This window comes from Harpegnathos saltator, unplaced genomic scaffold (genome assembly GCF_003227715.2).
Source record: "Harpegnathos saltator strain DR-91 unplaced genomic scaffold, Hsal_v8.6 scaffold58, whole genome shotgun sequence".
In the NCBI taxonomy this organism is placed as follows: domain Eukaryota; kingdom Metazoa; phylum Arthropoda; class Insecta; order Hymenoptera; family Formicidae; genus Harpegnathos; species Harpegnathos saltator.
Genome location: NW_020230404.1, coordinates 677,524 through 692,500, shown reverse-complemented (window position 1 = coordinate 692,500; position 14,977 = coordinate 677,524). Strand labels below are relative to the sequence as shown.

General features: G+C 51.9%; 1 protein-coding gene across 1 annotated transcript in view; it reads left to right on the top strand.

Annotated features, from left to right (window-relative positions):
* Psq (pipsqueak) overlaps positions 1–14,977 on the top strand; it is a 71,201-nt gene that overhangs the window by 8,609 nt on the left and 47,615 nt on the right. The window lies entirely within an intron of this gene.

Here is a 14,977-nt window from a genome sequence, read left to right as displayed (position 1 = left end):
GCGATAAAATCACGTACGTGCATACGAATGCGCAAAGACTATTGGCCTTGTCGAATGAATAATGCATTATAAAACTATCGGTATAATTCTCTCAGAAAGCAACATGTAAATCTAGTTCGCGGTTCGTCCGGCCGGTTTATAATAAACACGGATTGCGCTTGCCGCGCGTGCTATTCTTAAGATCGCGGCGTAAATGTCACGCGTAAGTTCTCGGTGCTTCTCGCCGGTTCGTTTATCTTCGCTGATAAACTCGAGCCGCGTTCGATGAGGAGAAACATAAATGACTGTTCAGTGCGGCGCACAACCGCCTTCGCGTTAAACGTCCCTTAAACTCGTCGCGCAACCCCGCGAGGTCGAAATTGTCGCTTATGCCGCTTCACGTGCGAATGCGTGCACGAAGAAGATATTAATGTCGCTCACATTTTTCCTCCGTCGAATACGCCGAATTTGCTCCACCATTTTCCCCGATAGGAAACTCTCCCTGCCAGGGTTAAGTGCGATGACACACGCACGGAACATGTCGCTATACACACGCAAAAATGCGTTCCATCCTATCTAGCTCTCTCTCTCTCTCTCTCTCTCTCTCTCTCTCTCTCTCTCTCTCTCTCTCTCTCTCTCTGTTGGCTTGTCATTAATCGTCCCCCGAAATTGCCCGCTCGGTCCACTCTCCGTCTGAGTCACCCGTTTTCCATCCTCTGCTCCCTTGCTATCACCCGGCCTCTCGCTCTTCCTCTCTCCTCTCCTCTCCTCTCCCTGTCTCTTTCTCCATCTCCTTTTTTCCTTTTCTTCTCCCTCTTCGCCTTTCCCCATCGTTCATTACATCCTCCGCGTCCCTTCGTCGAAAAAGTAGTTTCAGCGACTATCTTCCCTCCGCTCTTTCTCCCTCCCTCTCTTTCTCTCCCTCTCTGTTCTTCCTCGACACTCTCTCTTTCCACCGTCTTTTCCCCTCGCATTCTCGCTCGCGCACCGCCCTTATCTCCAGAGTTTCTCATTGTCTGAAAGGGCCATCTGTCCCCCGGCTCTCTTTTTCGTCCTCCGCTTTCATCCCTTCGCTCCTCGCTCGAGCGCCACGCGCACAAAGGAAGCTCTCCTCTCCGCTATCCCCCGTTCACCGCCCTCTCTCTACCCTTTCTCCGGCTGCCTTCTTTGTTCCTTCCGTCCGGGCGCTACTTCGGTATCGCCCTGCCAACGCCGCCGCCACCACCATCACCACCATCGTCGTCGTCGTCGTCGTCGTCATCGTTTACGTCGTCATCGTCGTAGACATCGTCATCATCATCTCTGTCGTCCCGCTGCTCCTTTCTCCACTCTCGAAAAGCTTCCTGCGACTCTCCTTCGCAGGGAAACCACAAAGAAGCGTCAGTAATTCCTAGAGGCGAAATAGCACATTCGATTTCTCCGCGGAAGAGGAGGGCGCGGCGAGAACGTCCGACACTGCAAATTACGCAGCACGGGGAAAAAGCGGGAAACGAGATGGGGGGAGAGAGAGAGAGAGAGAGAGAGAGAGAGAGAGGAAGGGAGGGAGCGAGAGAGAGAAAAAGAGATAAAAAAGAGAAAGAGAGAGGAAACAAGCTGTGGGCCGGGGGGAGGGGGCGACGGCGGCGAGAAGGGGGAGAGGTTCTTTCCCGCGCGATCGCAGTTTCCGCAGTTGTTGGACAAACGCGAGAGGAAAAAATGTCGGGCCGAGCGGAGCCGAGTCGTGATATCGCTCGCAGCGGTCCACGTGCGACCTTGAGCGAGACCACGCTCACCCTCCGCACTTCGAGGGGTCGCAATCCCCCGCTCATGATCACGTGGGGCTCGAGGGTGGCTCCCACAGCCCTCGTTTATCCCACCCTATCGCCGGACGAAAAGAGCACGAGGCTTACCGGCGAAGACGGGAAAATGAAGGTCGAACATTATCGCGATTTGTCGAGGCGGCGCCGAAGTAATAATAAGCTCGTGTGCGAGCGTTAACGCGTATTTTTCGTGAATTCTTTGATCCTTTGATCCGCCTCGCATCGCGCACGGCTAGCTCTAACTGATTTTGAATCTCGCGCTCGGGCGTGAAACGGTTGAAATTTTGCTTCACCCCGATGCCGGGAATCAGCATCGAGTAAATCATGAGATCAATCGATTACTTTGGCTCGACTGATTATACACTGATGAGTAATTGACGTCAGCAGTCGACCGAATTACGTCGAATCCGTGATTACGTGTATTGACTGATCCCGGTCGTTGATTCGCCGGTTATCCTCGTCGGCCGAGGCTTTAATCAGTTAACGACCGCCGGTGTCTTGAATGAACGCGAATTTACGCTTTCCTCGCGAGTTACTCACCTCAGCCATCCGAACAAAGAGGAAAAGCCGAGTCGGCCGAAACTGACTGAAAAAGTTTCACAAATGGAAGTCTCATTTGTCGCGCGAGTGGGGAGCTCCTAATTAAAAGATACGCCGGGACGTGTGTAGAGCGGGCCGAAAGTGAGCCGAGGAAAAGGAACGGGGAATTTCCTCCGCTTCGCGCGTCCTGTCGCGCGCGAGGCGACGGCGTGGAGATCGATACGAAGGACGCAGCTGATAGAGAGAGCTCTCCATTCTCTCTGTATCCCTATTCGCGCTCCCGGAGCCGCGTCATTTGATTGACCACATTTGACTCGCAAGTGACGGCATCCAGGACGAGGTCTCGAGAACCGGCGCACTTTTCATCCGCGACTGTTCCTGCGTCACGAAAAATCGTTCGATCGGAGACACCGCTGTCTGACACACTTCGTCATGCGTGACCGGCCGAACGACAACGAGCCGAACCGCAATGGGAGAAGAATGGAAAAATGGGCAAAGGGTCATGTGTCGACGTCGCCCGCACGAGGAGAGGCGCAGCCTCCTCGGAGCACCCGCTCGGGAGAACCGAGGCGCCGCGCTGCGGAGAAGCAGATACGCGAAAAGTTTGCGGCAGAATTTTCGCACCGCGAGCGTGACTACGTGTCGCCCCGCTAAGTGCGGCAACAAAGTTGTAGCGCGAAACAAAGCGGCACATTTCGGTATAATGTTCGTCGTCCGATCGAACGTCTCGACTGCCGCCACCACGTTGTCGGGCATTTTCGCCCCTCGACCTCTCGCGACGCTTCGCGTCCGCGCGGATTTCGCGAGCGATCGCGAGGAAATCCCAGTTGCTCTTCAGGAGCGTCTCGGTCATTCTGCAACATCGAGTGAGGGAGGGGGGGGGCAGCTCTTGCGAAAAGTGCGTTCGGTATTGCGCGGAACTCCGCGCGCGATTAATCATCGGCCGTAACACGGTCGCGCACGGCGGACCGATTGTATGGACGACGCGAAAGAAAGCAAGTCCCCGACGAAGCTGTAAAATATGGAGCCGCGATTGCAATTAAAAACTCTCGGACACTTCTCGCCCGGTATATTCCCAGGATTAATTGCGCGCGGCGTATCGCCGCGTAGCGCGCGCGCACTCGCGCGAACACCTAGTTTCCTTTCTCCTTTCTTGCTTCTCCACGTGTCACAGATCCCTCTCGCCGTTCTCCTCTCCCGGTGAAATTGACGGTTCCGGGTGCGTCCGCTCCCTCCTTCTTCGCGCGAGAAACGTCCCCGTCTCGTTCCTTTCGCCTCTCCTTTCCTTCCCTTCGAAAATGCAAGCGGGCGAGCGCTCACTCGTTCGCTCGCTCGCGCATGCGGCGAACAGCGAGGACGAAGGAGCCGACGAATCCGAATCGAATTCGCAGGATGCTCGGGAAAATCGTCAGGGTGACGCGCGCGCGCGGCGTTCTATTCTCCTCGAGCCTCCGCGCGTATTTCGCTCCGGATATGTCGGCGTTATCCTGCGCAATCAATCTTGAAATTAAGATTTCAAGCCCATTCGAAGTCGCGCTCGCGCAGGATGCTCGAGAAAATCCACGAGAGACAATATCGAAGACGTGGAATCTCCCGACGTCTCCCGCCGTTCCTGGCGGGAATCGGCGGGACTCCCGGCTCCTCGTCGGTGTATATTTCGATAATCAATCCTGGAATGGAGAACATTTTCGCGTAAAGCCTCACCAGGGCTCGACCAGGACAATGTTCTCCCGTCCCTTTAACCTGGAACCCGTCTTTCGCCTGGAATTTATCGCAGCTTCCGATAAATGTCTCCTGTTGTCCTCCACGTGAAACAACCGCGAGCGCGTTTGGATTTCGGGTTTAGCCCAACAGGATGTATATACCGGTTGGATATCGAACGAGGACGAGTACTGTCTCGCGAAAGACTGCGTATCGCTTTCCTGGAACATCCTGTACACTTGACGCGTACTACTTGAACCGGCGAGGGCGAAGGGGAACAGGTGAGCGGCCGAGAGAACAGGCGCTCTCGGAAAGGTGAACGGAGAGAGAAACGAAGAAACGAAGGGCATTCGGAATGCGGTACTGTTATGCCTTACGGTATACAGACAGGACGGAAATTAGGACCGCGGCGCGGCGCGGCGCGGCGCGTCGGGGCCATCGTTGGCCATCATTCGTTGCGTTCCGTTCCGTTCCGTTCCGTTCCGTTCCGTTCATCTCGTAGAACAGAGTGCGACTTCTTCCTCCTCGTTCGTGTTTCGTCCTGATTCCCTCGCGCCGCCGAAGCAGCGGGCAAACGGAAAAACTTACCTGCTCGCGCGGTCCCAGCGTGACCGCTGCAGAAGACAAAGATTACAAGCTTCCCGCTTTTGTGTACAATGACGTCCGCAGAGTAAAAAATCTTTCCGATCTTCCCAAAACCGTCCGAAGTCCCCGAGATGTCGGGGTCCGTGAGAGAAGTTAATGAGGCATTTCCGAAGAATGCTTTCGTTTTGTCCGTCCTGGAGCCATTCGCCCCTTGGAAGGGATCCGGGAAAGTCGAGATTTTACAGCCGTATATGGAAAATCGCGAAACGAGATCTGGGCATAGGACGTTCCGACTTTGAGTGCTGAAAGGTAAGGGTAAAGGGTTAAGTGTTACGCGTCGAGGGGCGTAAAATCTGGAGCGGAAAGTTCAAACTCGCGAGTTAAGAATCGAGAACCGAAGAGATCGGAGGCTACAAAAGCGAAGAGAAGCGGAGATCGATGAACGGGAATGTTTATACGCGTCAGATCGTGCTAGAGTATCATTAATGATCTTCTTTTTCACTCTCGTTTCTCTGATATTTCTCTCTCTCTCTCTCTCTTCTCTCTCGCGACGATGGAGGAAGCGTTAGCGGAAAAACGAATCGATCGTCTCGCGAAAGAGGCGTACAATCGCGGTCGCGTGGAGGAACGTGGGAAGATCATTGATGGAGGACCGCCGTGTGTGTGTGAGAACGGTTTTTTTTTTTTTTTTTTTTTTTTACATCGACTGCAACTACACATAATTGTTTTACCTTTGAATGAGAATATTTCCCGAGAACACTAAAGCTGCACTAAATACACTCGCGACAAGAACAATTCCTCCGATGAAAATGATGAAGCATAAATTTTTTAATAATATTCGCAGTTTATGGTTGTCTTTTCTTTTTTCTTTTTTTTTTTTTCACATGGACTGCAGCTACACAATTTTTTACCTTTGAGCAAGGTGCATTTTCCCGAAGATACTTGAGTTGCATTAGGTATATTCGGTATTCTTTTGAGAATGATTTCTTTAATAAAAACGGCAGTACAGTCTTCCGGGACGTCAGTGATTCATAAGGCAATATTTTCGTTCCCCCTCGGAAAAGATTGATAAATTTTTCACTCCATAAGACCGATGTAAATCTCTAATCTCCTTTTCCGGGATAACATCGCAGATTCTTAACGCAACACTCTGCGTAAAATTCTAAGAAGGGTTTCCGCGAGACCCTCCATCCTTCTCGCATAAACGTGTTTACAAGGGAGCGAATTTAGATTCGTCGGCAATCTCAATTTCCGAGCAAATGGAATTCTTGTAATATTGCAGTTCAGGTAACAGCCAGTCGAGAGAGAGAGAGAGAGAGAGAGAGAGAGAGAGAGAGAGAGAAGGAGAGGGAGAGAGACAGAGTGAGAGAGAGAAGCATTCTCGCTCGAACAGATCTCCAACCCGCTGCCAAATTTTGACTCAAGAAAGGCGCAGCCCCCGGTTCCTTTTACTGACATCCGCAATGCAGATATTTTTTTCGAGTCAGCGACATTAGCGTGAACTCGCATCGGGCGTTGCACCGCAAAAAATGTTAAACTGCTAGTGGGTGAGAGAGAGAGAGAGAGAGAGAGAGAGAGAAAGAGAGAGAGAGAGAGAGGTATATTGAAATCTCTCAAAGAACAAGTTCATCTTGCTGCGAATATAAATTGGAGCTCGTTTCGTTCCTCCCTTCTAGTATTTTCCCCTATCCCTCCGAGCTACACTTTATTTAATGCAACTCTCTCTCTCTCTCTCTCTCTCACGCGCGCGCGCTTTCTATCCCCATTTCTACCTCTCCTCTACCACTCCGTTCTGCTCCCTACTGATAAAAATAGACCCTACATCCCTCGCTCTTCCATGGCGAGGAAATCGATCGGAAGCCGAGTACCAGAAAATAATTGCGTCTGTGTGAGTCTGTCAATTCCGGCTGGCATTTTATCGATCGGGACTTTCATCAGCCTCCCGACGAGAGAAACGTACCGCGTCAAAGTCTTCCTCGCGCTTCTCAAGGTCGTTCACGAATCGAACATTTCTCTTAATACTCACTCGTCAGACTTCTCGTCATTTTTCTTAATACTCACTCCCCCCTCCTCTTCTCTCTCTCTCTCTCTCTCTCTCCGAACGAAAATCACACTTGAAGCGGCAAGTGGATGAAAGCAAAACAGAAGGGAAGAATCGCGCGGACTTTCATCTCCCGTGTAATGAGAAAAGGGGTGCGCGCGCTCCGCTACCCTCTTGATACGCCATAAGAGATTTTCGACACGCGCCTCGATTTATCTCGCGAGGAGCGGAATTTATGTACAACGCGAGATTTTATTTCGACCTCGCACCCGTATACGCGTGGATCACGAGCCCGCTCCGCGGCGCGGAGGAGGCAATATCCAGCTCCTTTTATTTCTCCAGATGGAAATATTTAATACGGAACCGTAAAGACGCGCGGGAAAACGTACGCGAGAGACGGATAACCCGCCGTAGAGAGGACGGGTTTGTGCAGCGTGCCAGCGCTCGCGCGTGTGTACCACTTCTCGCAATGTCAATTTCGACGACACATTTTTACGCCGCCGAGGAGTCGCAGAAAGAGGAAACGTGACGAGAGCCACGCGCGCGCTCAACATTTCTAATCTCAAATGCGTCTTGTTGTGTCCTCGAGGACGAGAGATACTCCCCGCAAAACGCTCGACCCGCCGATCGTCTTCGGTCGCTTTTCCCTTCCCTTCTCTTCCCTTTTCTTCTCTTTCGGGAATTCTTAGCGGACCATCTTCGAGATAAAGAGGGCGGCCCAGGTCGGATTCTATTTACGCTCACTTTTCGAAGGACGATTCTACGAGAGTACTCTCGGTCGGCAGGCCGTCTATCCCCGTCCTGAACGGCCGAATCAAATTGACATTTATACATGGCCGAGAAATTCCGGGTTATCATAACAGCGAGGTCCGAGAGAGGGAGCGGCGGCGCGCGGGACAGTATAGTGCTTTATGCAAAATCCGCCGGTCGTCATGCAGATTTTATTAGTCTCCTTTATCATCCGCATCTCGACGGAGCTAGGAGAGAGGAGCCGCGCTAGAGAGAAAGAGATGGAGAGATACAGGCAGGAAGAGGGAGGACCGCGAAGGAGAAGAGAACGGAGGAAACTCTCCTGGAAGATTCCAGTCCTTCCTTCCAAAGAGAGAGAGAGAGAGAGAGAGAGAGCCTGGAAACGCGCGCGATGGCACATGGGGGTGGGGTAGCGGCGAGCGGGGGCAGAAGAGGGGAGCAACGGCGGTCGTTTCCGCTTGCGTTTTCCCGGAGAAAGAGCTGGTTGGCCGTCGTCTCGAGGATAGTGGCCGCGAAAGGGAAAAGTCCGGGAAGAGGCGAGGAGGCGACGTCGATAACGCTGGAAAAACGTAAAAGGCGCTCCGCGGAGAAAGAACCGGCGGAGCAAGGTGAGAGGAGCAGCAGAAGCGAGGGAGAGGGAGCGGCAGCGGCGGCAACGAGGGGGAAGGGAAAGGAACAGAAAGATAGATAGATGGATGGGAGGGGGGAGAGAGAGGCAGAGAGAGAGAGAGAGAGAGAGAGAGAGAGAGAGAGAGAGAGAGAAAAGCCTGCAAGAAAGAAAGAGAGAAGAATAGAGTAAGGATGGTGATATAGGGAAGAACGAGGGAAAGGGGAGGTTGTTTCTCCCTGCTGTTGGGGTAAGAAGAAGGAAGAAGAGAGGGAGAAGAAGAGAGGAGAGAGAGAGAGAGAGAGAGAGAGAGAGAGAGCGCGAAGGGTGGCGTATAACCATGGAAGAGCGAAGGGGCCACGAGAAAATAGCGTCTTAGACGGTCGGGGAGAAGAGGGAGCGAGGGAACGAGTAAATGGAACCAACGTACGCGGCAAAAGAGGGAAAGGATGAGGCCGGGGGGGAGTGGGAGGAGACGGGCGGAGAGTCGAGGAAGAAGCGATGAAACGACCGAGAGACAAGAAAAAGGAGGGCGAAGAATGGAGGGAGACGGGACGACAGTCGTGAAATGGATGAGAAGGGCGAAGGAACGAAGAAAGAGAGAGAAAGAGAGAGAGAGGGAGCGAAGTAAGCGGTGGGGTGGGCGAGGGGGGTGAAACACGAAGAGCAAGCTCGTCTACTGCGCGAATGGCAGAGGGACAGACGGGGAAAAAGAAAGAGGACACGACATGGCAGGGAGGCGAGGTGAAATTGGACACAAAAAGCTCGAAGAAAAATTGAGATGAATCGCGGGAGGGAAGATGGAAGGGCAAACTCCCGCCCGTGAGGGGCAGAAACCCGCGTGCTTGCTTCTTCGGGGTTGCGAAGGAAAACGCAAGCGTGAGGGATGAAAACCGGTCGCTAATGCCGCCGTTTTGCATTTTTCCTCCTTCCTTTTCTCTTTTCTCTTCGCTTCTCCCGTATACGTTGCTTCGCCCGCTATCTCTCTCTCTCTCTCTCTCTCTCTCTCTCTCTCTCCCCCCCCTCCCCCTCTCTTTTTTCCTTTATATTTGGAATAAACTACCTAGAAACTTATCAAACGTTTCAGAGTAGCATTCAAATTTCCTGTCGATGCTTGCAGGGAATGCAAATCTCAAAGACGTAAAATTCTTCCCCCCCTTTCTCTCTCTCTCTCTCTCTCTCTCTCTCTTTCATTTAGACTGTCTTCGATCTCCACCCAGGAGCGCTCTCGCGTCGGTTTATCGTCTCTTAGGAAAGCAGCGGCTTTCTAACGCGCTCGAAAGATCAGCGCACCGAGTTAACCGGAGCTCCCGAGCCCCGCGAGCGTTTTTATTATCCTCCTCTGATGTTTCGGTGTCGTCGCGCCACGCACCGTAGAAGAGACTCCCGTCGTCCGACGCCGTTTCCTTTCACCCTCGCCGCTCGCCGTTGCTCGCGGAATCGAGGAAACGAGCTCTCGTCTTGTTTCTCTCTCTGTCTTCCCTCCCCCCTCTCTCTCTCTCTCTCTCTCTCTCTCGCTCTCTCTCCCTCGCTGTAAATTCGCGATCTCTCCGCATTTTTCGAGCGCGCTCATCGCGCGCCGATGTCGTCCGCGCCGTTGCCTCTTCGGCATCGCCGCCGCTTCTTCTCGTTCTCGTTCTCGCGGCTATCAGTGAAAGTGACAGGAAAATCGCTCGACAGCCGCCGGGACCGTAACTCCCCCGGAGAAACCGGGCGAAACGTTTTAGATCCTTAGAACGCGCGCATCGGCCGGAGGTAGTATCGACTGACGAGAAAGCGTATCGACGGATGCAATCAGCCACGCTGATCGTCACCTCGAATTTCCACCGGACGAGCGATATCATTTTTCCAAGTCGATTGTGGGATAATCGAAAAATCGCGCGGAATATCGAATATTCTCAGTGGTCGTTTTTCACATGGTATTCCTCGGGTGACGCTCCGATCGCTCCAGTCGTATTTGCTGCACTTTGTTAATTCCGTGACAATCGAAAAACCGATAGCTTCTTCCCCTTGCGATGCAATTTTATCGAAACGATGACTGACCGTTGCCGCGCAGCTGATTTCCATGTCTGATTGTTCCGAACGACGACCGAATGATGACCGAATTCAACGCGTGGCAAATAAATCAGTGTAATTCTCGCGACAGCTGTATATATTTAATTTGTTACATGCAATCGGTCACCTTAGCAAATTAGCGGGACGCGACGATAGATCAGCGGTAATCAGTACGGGACTTATCGTGTTGACACACGAGAAACCAACGAGAGACGCAACACAGCAGCGGAGCTTTAACACGTCTTATGTACGGTCCTGGGCAATCTTGGACGGCGAACGAGGCCGTTCCGGAGGCGCGAAGCGTTCTTCATAAACTTTGTAGCCCACCATCGGCCGTGCGTATTCAGAAATAAGCGAGATCGGTCGTTATATTAAGCCGGTTTATCGCGAGAATGATCGCACGACGAAAATGACTATGACTTGTAAACAGAGTCGCGAATGGGCGACACGCGTTCTCCCGATTGCCCGCTCAGTGTCAGATCCGTCTGCGAGCTTGTGTCCCTATACGATATACACATTCTGTGTATATAGGACCGTCGTAAACTACTTTGCCGAGTTCATCTCGCCAGCCATCCCGTCTCACTCCGTTTCTTCACGTCGCGCGTTGCATCCGGTTTTCTCCCGCCGCTCTTCTCTCTCTCTCTCTCTCTCTCTCTCTCTCTCTCTCTCTCTCCCGCCGTTTTAATTGCGCGTCTTTCTTCTTTCACTCAATTATCCTCCTCAAATCAACGCGGCTGGCCGTATCGCACGTGGAAGGAGCCTAGACAATGTTCCTCAAAACTAGGTGAGCCACTTTTACGCGCGCCGCGCTGATCGGATCGCGCTGGATTTTTCCATCCGTTCGCCTGCGCGAAATTGTTTCGTCGCGCTTCAAACGGCGGATTGTGGCGGCGGCTGAGCGACGGAGCCTGAGGGAAAAACAAGAAAGCGTCGGGGAGTGTAGATTAATAATAGATTAAACATGCAACATCAATAAGAAAGTACATGCAACATCAATAAGAAATACGCGAAAGCGGAGAGACAGAGAGAAACGGAGGGGGAGAGAGGGGGAGAGAGAGAGAGAGAGAGAGAGAGAGAGAGAGAGAGCTATTTTTGCGTAACGTGCTTGGAATGCCGCGATGGGTCCTTCCGTTTGGCCGCGCAAATTATTCCATCGCGAATAAAACGACAGAATACGGAACGACGGTGAAATATAAAATGACGGAATACAGAAGAAGGCGCTCCTTTGCGCGACGAGTCGTTGCGACTGTTAGCCTGCTGAAGTTATTCCGACCGAGGCGCCGGAATACTGAAAACGTTCCTGAGCTCGCCGTCAAGTGATGAAAATCATTGATATTCCTTTCGATTTCCCGCCGAGATGGAAGGCAAACCTCACACGTTTGCTGGCCTCCTTAATCCTTAAACTATCAGGATAGGAGAATTCACCGGGTGGTATTCTTTAATTTTGCTGTTGCCTCTAGAAAGCAGCACACGTTGCACCACGGTGTCCTGCTAGGATTTATAGTGTTCATAAATATTTATATTTCGTATGCTCAAAAAAGTAATAAAAAAAATTATGGACGAAAATTCTTCGTCCGTCCTTGTAACAGGAGGTAACGAAAACGTTCTAGCGTTTAAGGGTGTCTTTCTTTGCGTATCTTTATCTCCAAAATTGCGCAAATTCCGCGCTTACAAATGGGGGAAAATAAAACGGCGCTATTGCGAGCGCGACTCAGTTTGTGACAATGTCCGTTTTTACTCTGTGGCACACATACAAAGACACCGATTCGAACAATTGCCCCGGGCAACAACGAGTGCAGCTGCTATACGTAAAGATCACAAAGAGGGAAGAAGTTTAATTAAATTCAAGTATATTTCCAGCGAGCTTCTCTCGTCTTTCCAACAATTATCTTTGCAACAATGTCGTATCGCGTTATACATCTCCGTGATTTGAAAAAAAAAAACTATCCCTTTATTAGCTATTAATGCCGCATTAACAAAAGATCAAGTTGGAAAAATAAGAATCTCCCTTTCTTCTCTCTGTCCCTCTTATCGTTGACTCAGCGAAACATCGGCGGGCCTCTTTCGAGCGCGCGCGAGTTGTAGAAGTGAGTCGCGTAATTGCGACGCAACGAATCAGACAGATAAGAACGGAGAAGAGCGAGAAATCAATGCACAGCGCGCGCGCGCGCGCGCGCGATCGATTATCGTTGTTTCTTTCGCTTATCACGAATTATCAGCGCAGTCGTCGCGCGCGCTCACCTCGCTAGGTAACCCAATTTCGTCATATCAGAGCGCTCGCACATACCTGTTACGCGATTCTCGCGCGCTATGTGCCGCGTGACACGCACGCATAAGCCCATTGTGTGTACGATGATCAGCTGGTCCGAAGCGTTTCGATTTCACGATACATTTCAGACGATTCCGAGTTTCATCGATTTCTAAGGCCGTCGCCGAGCGTCTCGCGAAATGATAACGCGCTATTCGAAGACGCATCGAACGCGCGGCGGAAGACCTCTGCGAGACGTCGAAGGTTTCAGCGGTTCCGTCCTACACCCAAAAAAAATATTCTATTTGTAAAGTGATTTTTCTCACAGTCTCATATTCTAAGCGAAGCCTTTCACAGAAAAAGGATTCCTCTATCGATAAAGCGATTAAAGTATGAAGCATTCATCTAAAATTTATTAGATATTATTCCAACTGTTTCCCTCTTATTTCAAGAGGATTCTTCTTATATCAATTAATTTTCCTCTTATATGAAGAGGAATATGTTGACTCGAATGTCGGCTTCTTTTGTTCATAAATAAAGTATATTATTAATAAATAAAGTATAGTAAGAATAGCTTGTTCTGAAATTACTTTTTTTTTTTCGGGTGTAACGTTGCGGATATCGTGTCACTATGAACGCCGAAGAAACCTTCAAAGTTCAAAGGAATGCTTCATCCTCGAGCGTTTCCCTCTCCGAATTCTCCAAACTTCCAACGTCCCGCCTAATGATGGCAGATAACGCGAAAGAAAAGCTGATAAAAATGTAGGTTTAAACGAAAGGTCGGGCTATCGTCACGTTGTAGATCGTTTTTAAGTGCAGTTCTTCAGCCAGCTCTTCTCTCATCTACAACGAAAAGTAGCGAGAGAGAAAGAGAGAGAGAGAGAGAGAGAGAGAGAGTTGATTGAAGCTTCGCGATTCGCGGCCGATTCGTCGGCTGAACAGTTGAACGAGTGTTAACAAGAGTCTCATAGCTGGCGACCGAAGTGCGCTGCGAAATAGAAATTCCCGAACGGCTCGATCGTCCGGCGAGGCGACGACGCCCGATGGTAGGTAAACGCGTTCGTTCACACGAGCGCCGAAGGGTATCGATACGACCGAGATCGCTCGATCGAGTCGCAGAAGCTGGCGATCGCGCGATACCAGTCAGCCGCGCGGCCGCTCTGTTATGATTTCCCGCAATAATCGATCGCACAGGTGGACCAGCGCGTACGCAGTCCGCGAGGAGTGTGCAGGTAGCGCGAGAGAGAGAGAGAGAGAGAGAGAGAGAGAGAGAGAGAGAGAGAGAGACCGGCGAGTAAGTGCGTCAGGTGCGCGCTCACGTACGCTCGCACCGTGAGTTACCTGCGAGGCGCTCGCAGGTGCGGCCATATCGAGGGCTCTCAACGGATAGCCGGAGAAACGGCAGATGGTACAAACGCGTGTCGGCCTGCGCGCGATGCGGTAAAAGGGGTAACGCAGGGAGGCAGGGAGGACGGAGGAGGAGCGCAGGCAAGGGCCGAGTTCGGTGGCCGATTGTCGAGGAGAGCCGGGAAGGGAAAGTGGAAAATCAAACGCCCGCGTTTTTCTGCCTCGCCGCCGATTCGCTTTGACTCCGTCTCGAGGAGCGTGATATGACGGAGGGAACGGAGAGCGAGGCTCGTCGGTAATCTCGGACCGCTAAGTGTTCTGGAAACGCGATAAGGTTCCTCGATTAATCTTCAGCCTTCCCTCCCGTTCTATTTCCGCGCGCGCGCGATACACAAACGTGTGCGATTGCGAGTCGGAAATCGGAGACGATCGGCGCCGCCGATTACGGCGATGAAAGTTGACGAGTTGACTTCCCGGACTCTTCGAACGAATCGTGAATTAACAGTTGAAGGAAGCTCGGCAAGTGAGAGCCGCCGACGCTTGCGCACTTTGCCACTTGTTCGTCGCGCACTTTGCAAACGGCGGTATCAGAGCGGACTCGAGACACCATGGACGCGGAGAGTGTCGCTGTGGTGTCGAGCCGGATGACGAAGCCCTGGGATAGACAGATGAAGTGTCACGGCGAATTTTCTAGGCGCTCTTTGGCGTACGAGCGAGCGAGCGAGCGAGCGGATGAAAGGCGAGCGTCGAAACGAGCGCAAGTAACAGGAGGAAGAGGTGGAGGTGGAGGAGAAGGAGGAGGAGGAGGAGGAGAAGGAGGTAGAGACAAGGAGGCAGACGAGGAGGTGGAAAGGCAGGAACGAGGGGGAACGAGAGAAGGCACACAGAACGAGGCAAGCGTGAGCTTAAAGTTTCCGTTATCGGCGCACGTCTAAGCAACTGATAAAAGCCCGTGTTCTTACGGACAGATAACGGGCCGGAATGGCCCGGTATAAAGAGTATCACATAGATAGAGGCAGATAAAGCACGGTCCACGGAACAGGTGAATGTCGCGCGAGGGGCAGACCAACGCCCGAACTTCGTCGCTTCGCCCAAGTTTGTGCCGATCCGATTCGCCATCAACACGCGCGTCTTCCCGAGTGCGATCCTTTGGCTGCGGCTGCCGAGAGATACTCGCGCCTCTCTCTCTCTCTCTCTCTCTCTCTCTCTCTCTCTCTCTCTCTCTCTCTCTCTTTCTGTCTGTCTGTCTGTCTGTCTGTCTATCTTTCTGCCTAGCGCGAGCACGTCCACAAGATTGTCATTGTTATCGCAGTTCGACGCGCGAA